This window comes from Octopus bimaculoides, chromosome 1 (assembly GCF_001194135.2).
Source record: "Octopus bimaculoides isolate UCB-OBI-ISO-001 chromosome 1, ASM119413v2, whole genome shotgun sequence".
NCBI lineage: Eukaryota > Metazoa > Mollusca > Cephalopoda > Octopoda > Octopodidae > Octopus > Octopus bimaculoides.
In genome coordinates this window covers 39,028,717-39,036,584 of record NC_068981.1, presented here as the reverse complement: position 1 = coordinate 39,036,584, position 7,868 = coordinate 39,028,717, and the positions used below count along the sequence as shown (strand labels likewise).

General features: G+C 32.9%; 1 long non-coding RNA gene across 1 annotated transcript in view; it reads left to right on the top strand.

Moving 5' to 3' along the window:
- The window catches only part of LOC128249819 (uncharacterized), a 26,757-nt gene that overhangs the window by 12,122 nt on the left and 6,767 nt on the right, over positions 1-7,868 (top strand). The window contains exon 2 of the long non-coding RNA XR_008265941.1: positions 4,716-4,839. This is a non-coding gene — a long non-coding RNA (uncharacterized LOC128249819). The remainder of the gene's footprint in view (positions 1-4,715; positions 4,840-7,868) is intronic.

Here is a 7,868-nt window from a genome sequence, read left to right as displayed (position 1 = left end):
CTCTCTCTCTCTCTCTCTTTCTATCTCTCTCTCTCTCTTTCTATCTCTCTGTCTCTCTTTCTATCTCTCTCTCTATATGTTTCCTCATGTTCCTTTCTGTTGAAGAGCGTAGGCTTGAAATGTAAAAGATTTTCTCACCTTTCTGAGCATTAAACTAATACACCTGTTTGTTGTTTATACACCTGCCTTCCTCTTTCGTTTTCCTGTAAATTTCAACTATTTATTTATTTATTTATTTATTTATTTGTTTCAGCCAAGTGGCTGCGGTCATGCTGGTGCAAGAGAGAGAGAGAGAGAGAGAGATGAGAAAGAGAGGAGAGAGAGGGGAAGAGAGAGAAAATGCTTTTGTCGACCTAATAGGAGCTATTTTATCCAAGGTGACATGGAGTGGGATCAAAACATGTGCCAGTATTGGTGTCACATGACCAAATTAAATTAATACTCTATTACTCTATTTTATAGCATTCATAGTTTCTCTTTCATTTATTACTATTTATTTCTTTATTGCCCACAGGGGGCTAAACATAGAGAGGAAAAACAAGGACAGACAAAGGGATTAAGTTAATTACATCGAACTCTGTGCATAACTGGTACTGTTTAACCGACTCCAAAAGGATGAAAGGCAAAGTCAACCTTGGCGGAATTTGAACTCAGAATGTAATGGCAGACGAAATGCCGCTAAGGATTTCGCCCTGCATGCTAATGATTCTGCCAGCTTGCCACCCTTTCCATTTATTACTATCTCCAAAGTGTGCATATATGTGTGTGTATGTAAATGCTTAAGCATGTATATATGTATGTCCACTAAATGTGGACCAGTGACCACTTTGACAGGAACTGACAAGTCAGAAGATTGTGTTAAATTCCAAAGTCTGTATTGGCATGATCTACATCTGGATGCCCTTCCTAATGCAACCCACTTTTCAAAGTGTATTTAGTGGTTTGGGGAAAGTGATAAGCTGCGATAAAAAAAGAGAGAAGAGCAGCAAAATAAATTATATAAGTGGATAATGATTATATAGTTAAAATTAGGCAATATAACTATAGTATGATATAAAATAATGAGAAAGAGGAGGCTGATAGGTGAGGATGAGTGAGCAAAAGTTGTACAATAATGAGAAGGAGAAAGGGGTAAGAGACATAGTATTAGGAAGGAAACTGGTCAGTGGTACGTGAATATAAAAAATGGTCAAGAAAAGTAGGGAGTGCTAGTTGTGAAAATGGATAGGAATGAGTGTTAAGAATGAAGAATGGGTGTCTGCTCTCAATTAATCGCAGCAGCAGAATTATGCAGACTTATGCAGCAACAGAATTCTCTCTCTCTCTCTTTGTCTACCTGCCTGTCTGCCTCTCTATCTATCGGTCTCTCTCTCTCTCTCTCTCTCTCTCTCTCTCTCTCTGTTGACATTCCAGATTCCGACTGAAGAAGCAATTGGCTGCGAATGATTCGTGTATCATGTTTTGTCCTGTCTGCTATTGTTGTGTTATCCGTCCTTTTCCTGCTTGCTATATTTTGACAATTTCCGTTTGTTATTTATTACCTTTGATTTATATATATATATATATATATATATACATACATACACAGAAACACACATACTCACACACACATGCAGACATATTCTCATATATGTATATATATGCATGTATGTATGTTTGTACGTGTGTGTAACGTATAAATATATCTATATACTTATGTATATTGGTGTTTTCAAGTTTTCACTCAAGGCCAGCAATTCCATGGGTGTGGGTAATTCAATTATATTGACTCCACTACTCAACTGGTACTTATTTTATCGACCCTGAAAGGATGAAAGGCAGAGTCAACCCAGGTAGCATTCTAAGTCAGAATGTAAAGTTGGAAGAAATGCTGTTATTTCCCTGGCATGGCAATGATTCTGATAGCATGCCACCTTTATATTTGTATGTATTGAGGTGCTGAATGTGCAAAAAGTTAACATGAGAATTAAGTTTCAATAAACTCTGAATCCTATATGCAGTCTATGATGCATCATTGACATGGAATCAGATGATAACATAGTAACAAGATCTGTATAAAAATAAAAGGAACAAAGACAGAAACAGTTATTAATATTTAAGATATTTTGTTACATCCGTTTCAATAATCATTCAAATCAATCGCAGATCATTTCATCAGAAGAAATATATTGAATTCTGAAGCCTAATGTAATATATTGTAAAAGAATCCAGCTTCAACCAAGAAGGAAAATATAGTTTAAGTGACAAATAATTGGTAAGTGATAAGTAATGAAATATCAAAAATGTCAATAACTTGTTTTCTGCTCATTTCAGTTATAGATATGTATGTATGTATGTATGTATGTATGTATGTACATATATATATATAGGCATATATACATATATACATATATATATATATATATATATATATATATATATATATATATATATATATATATATATATATGGTAAATGAAAGATGGAATATACAAGAATTTATTAATCATGACAATTAATGCCTCATGGATGGCACACTAAACAACTGGTTCAGGAGTATTTGGTGGTGCAGATTCATCTTATTAGGTGATAGATAGACACAACTTGCTAAAATAACAGTTCCGCAATGAATTTTCTCATTTCGTAAAGTGAAAAGCAGTAAAATAATAGAAATATCTTCATTTATATAGAAGATCAAAAATAAAATTACAGATGCAAAAAAGAAATGAACATGCAATATATCGAGAAAAGCTTTAAACATAATCATTAACAAATATGGATGTACAAATGCCCTCACGCAAACTGCATGGCATGTGTACACTCATTCATACAAGCATCCGTAAAAATGTAAGCATATGCATATGTGTGGTCAGCTAATTCGTTCATTACAAGTCCAGTCTGTGAGTGGAACAGTAAAAAATATGCAAGACTTTTCTAAAGTTCCAAATGTGAATTTGTCTGTTAACTACATCCCAAAGATGGAGCCTTGTATCTTTGTTGGAATCTGGCTCCCTTCTCAGTGGAAGATTTATTATAATTAAAAAAAATAGAAGAGACATATATACATATGTATATTAATATGTATGCATATATGTATATGTATATATTTATACATAGGCATAGCTGTGAGTTTAAGAAGTTTGCTTAAAAACAATATGGTTTCAAGTTACATTTCACTGCACAACATCATGGGCAAATATTCTCTATCATTGTCTCCAGCTGACTGCTGGCTGTGAATGAATTTGGTAGACAGAAACTGTGTTGAAGATATTCATAGGCATGTTTATATATGAGTGCATACATATTTGACAACTTGTGTTGATTTGTTATACATCCTCATGCCTAAATGATTTGGCAAAAAGAAACCTTTTAGAATATGTACTCAGGTTAATTAATTCAATTAAATCCTTAAAGTTGGTGCTCCAGATTGGTAGCAGTCAAATTACTGAAACAAGTAAAAGAATAAAAGCATATCTGTCTCTCTGTTTGTTTATATGTGTGTGTGTGTGTGTTTGTGCAAGTGAGTTCATATTTGCTGTTTTCCAGCTTACCATCTAAAACAGGTCCAGTCTGTTTGTTATTTGTAACACTGAAATAATACTACCTCACTTGGCAGCAAGTAGAGGTTGGCAATAGAAAGGGCATCCAGTCACAGAAAACTAGGCCTCAGCATACTGTCACCTGCTTCACACAAGTATAGTTAAAAGAGTGACAATGCTGATGATGATGATGATTATGATGAGAGTTAGTGCGTGAGACATAGTTGTAATAATATAAAATGTTGATATAATGATCTGAATGCAATTAGGATTCTAAAAGATATTTATAAGAAACAAAAACTATGAAGATAAATTTCACGATTTGAGTTCATTAGTGAAACACTATGTGAAAGGTTTCAAATATTTTGCTTTTAAATTAAGCTGTCTGTTGAGTTCTATAACTTAATTTTCTTGTTCATTTCATGAGACAGAGCTGCTTTTGTGTTGTAAACAATGTAAGAAATGATATCAAGAACATTCTTATAACTATGCAAATAAGGAAATAAACAAAAATTAAAGTGTGTCTATATAGACGAATATGTATGCATGGACACACACACATATACATGCATTTGAGTATGGCTGTATATATGCTTGCAAGTGTGTGTGTGTGTTGAAAACACATACATTCTCACTCTTCTGTATTGTTTGATATACATATATATCCTTGCATGAATATAAAATAAATGATATAAACATACAACAGTATATGTTATGTATGCCTTTACATCTACATAGATCATCTCATCATAACAATGAAAAGAGCATATGTTATGCTATACCTATACATACATATAACCTCCCCTTCACACACATACATAGAGAGAGTGAGATGTGCGTATATATATATATATATATGTGTGTGTGTGTGTGTGTGTGTGTGTGTGTGTGTGTGTGTGTGTGTATGCACATACATACACATGTATGTATATATGTGTGTGTACATAGGTGTATATCTATCTATCTATATATACATATGTTTATCTAAATATGTACATACATATACACATAGACATAAGAATAAATGTATGTTTGTGTGTGTGCGTAATTGTGTATATATATATATATATATATATATTATTTATATTATTATTATTATATATATATATATATATATTATTATATATATATATATATTATTATATATATATGTATGTATGTATGTATGTATTTATACATGTAATTTTCTTATTTCAGATATTGTAATTGCAATGGCTGAAGTTTTGCTGCAAGATAAATAAGTGTTGATTGGCAATGCAGGAAGTATTCCGATTAAAGCAACACCAAAAATGGTAGGACGGAAATTTAGAGGAAATGGAAGGTACACATTTCATTGAGTTTTTGCAGTGTATTTGTTAGAAAATAGTTACATCCAGGTAGAGATTTTGGAAGGGGGAGAAACAGATGAAAACAGGATGTATTAGTCTATGGTGATCAGAAATGGGGAAATTGGAAAAATATGTCACTGATTCAGAAATTGCCCTTGCTTCTAACTTTCTAGCATTTTTCCATGCATACATTAACTAGTTTTCTTTTTCTGTCAAAGGAAATTTTACTGCTGAAAATTTCTATGGTTGCTAAAGAAATATTCAACTCCTTTTATATTGCATGCTTTTAGAATCGAATTCCTGGAATATTAGATATTCTTCTGTAGAGCATTTGCAGTGACCATTATCACAGAAAATGGCAATTTCTTTGGAATTCTGCATGACAATTTTGTGCAGTTATTTGATTCTGATCTTAAGTTACATTATTATTAAAATGTCTCCTTCAACGGCATTAGTGCGATTGTTTGAAAAGCAGAGTAATACATCTAGTACAGTCACCGTCGTTCAGAAATTACTTAAAAGAAAACCATCAGACATCACTGAACTAGCATCAGCATAGCTAATTCCTGAGTCATATATTTGAATTACAGTATATTTTCGAATTCTGATAAATCTACTTTGGCAATCGTTTTATATGAAAACAGCACATGAAAGTTTGGAGTTTTACATGTCTGGTAAGCGGGACTTGACTTGAAATCATTCATTGAAACTGACTGAAGTATTTATGTTATAAGAGTCATTTTAGTCATCTAAAAGTCGATAAAACTTATATTTTTATTTTATTTATGAGGTGTCAATATTTTTGTCACAATATTGTTACTTAGGTTCACTATCAGAACTGTGTTAGCAAAGTAATTTCAATACATGAAATGAACATCTATAAATGTGATTTAAATACAACACATAAAATAAATTTCTATAAATGACAGCAGCAGCTATGACTTTGTGGTTAAGAAGCTTGCTTGGTGACCACAGAGATGTGGTTTCATTCAGTCCTGCTGTGTGGCAATTTGAGAAAATATCTCCTACATTCAGGGCCAACTAAAGCACAAGTATTCATCCAAAAGAGATATTTTTCTGCATTCCTAACATGCATAAGCGGTATTTAAGCAAGGGCCAACTTCTGGACCCTGTCACCAAACAATGGAAATTTGAACACCAAGTAATGCTCTACATCTGGTGGACTTATAAGGGTATAATTCACTATGAAATTGTTCTGGATGCTTAGACCATCGATGCTAACCTGTATTCGGAACAGCTGCAGTGAGTATATGTCATTGTGTGGTAAAACTATCCGGCATTAGTTAACAGAAAGTGAACTCTTCTACAGCAAGACAATATGAGATATACTGCTCACACAACCCGAAATAAACTCCAAGAATTTGAGGGAATCAAACTGATGCCAGCCACACCCAGCAAATAGTCAGGACCTTGCTCTCCTGAATTATTCTTGTTCTGATCCATGGCTCATTTCCTGTATTTGCAATGCTTCATCAAGCAAGAAGTGGTGACAGCTTCAGTGAACAGCACATTATTTACATTATTTACATTTAACGGATATTTGTCCTCATCTTGTTTGTTGTTCACACAACATTTCGGCTTATATACCCTCCAGCCTTCATCAAGTGTATTGGAGAAATTTCGAACTGGGTTCTCATTCCTAAGGTATTTTTCAATGTTGCTGTTGTTGTTATTATTATTATTATTATTATTATTATTATTATTATTATTATTATTATTATTCAGGTCACTGCCTGGAATCGAACTCGGAATTTTAGGGTTAGTAGCCCGTGCTCTTGACCACTATGCCATATGCCCGTGGGCATATGGTTCAAAATTTCCCCAAGACACTTGATGAAGGCTGGAGGGTATATCAGCCAAAATGTTGTGTTAACAACAAACAAGATGACAAATATCCATCAATTGTAAATAATGTACATAATTCCTCATCTCTTAAATATAGAACTGTACTTCAGTGAAGAGGTTCTTTATCTCAAAGGTCGAGAACTGATATTGGTGTAGGATTAAAGAACTGGAAGAAAGGTGACTTCAGACAGTACAACATGAAAGGCTCTACTTTGAATGCCAGGCTGCTTTTGTTGTAACATGACAAACAAAGCAAATAAGACACCAAAGTATTGCAAAACTTTTGACTCAACAAATTGTTTCCAAGAGTTATGTATATTTATATATATATATATATATATACTGCAAAAGTATAGGGGTAAAAAATTAAAATAATTAATTACCAGTGGTTCACATACTTAATGAAAACCATAAGACAAAGTATTTTATTTAAAAGTGTATAAAGATTTATACACAGTAAGAAGACCCTCGACAGGATTTCTTACATGCTAAAAAGGGTAGTTAAACCCAAACTATGGAAAAAGCTGCATGCCTTAAGAATTCCTTTTTTTGTAGTTTGGGTTTAACTACCAATTTTAGCATGTAAGAAATCCTGTCAAGGGTCTTCTCACTGTGTATAAAGCTTTATACACTCTTATACATACATACATACATATACACAGATGTGTGTGTGTGTGTGTGTGTGTGTATGTATGCATGTATGTATATATATATATATATATATATATATACACACAAACATGTATATGTATATATAAGTGTTAAAGTCACTCCCCGCGGAGGAAAAGTATTGGCCTGCAAGAGTTCTGTGCCAGCGTGCAGTGCAGTGCCATGTAAAACCACTCTGCTCATTCTGTAAAGTGGTTGGCATTAGAAAGGGCATCAAGCCGTAGAAACCATTCCAAATCAGACTAGAGCCTACACACACACACATATATACACATATTTATATATACATACATAAATATATATATATATATATATATAATATAATATAGGATAAAATCTTTATAAGAATTTATCAGGTAGTCAGCATGAAAAAACCCCATAAGGAAAAAAAACTCAGCGTTTTTTTCCCATAAATATATGATTTATATAAGGGCATTAACTATATAGTTGCATTTCCTCGCTTTCGGTAAATATGTTGCATATTTTT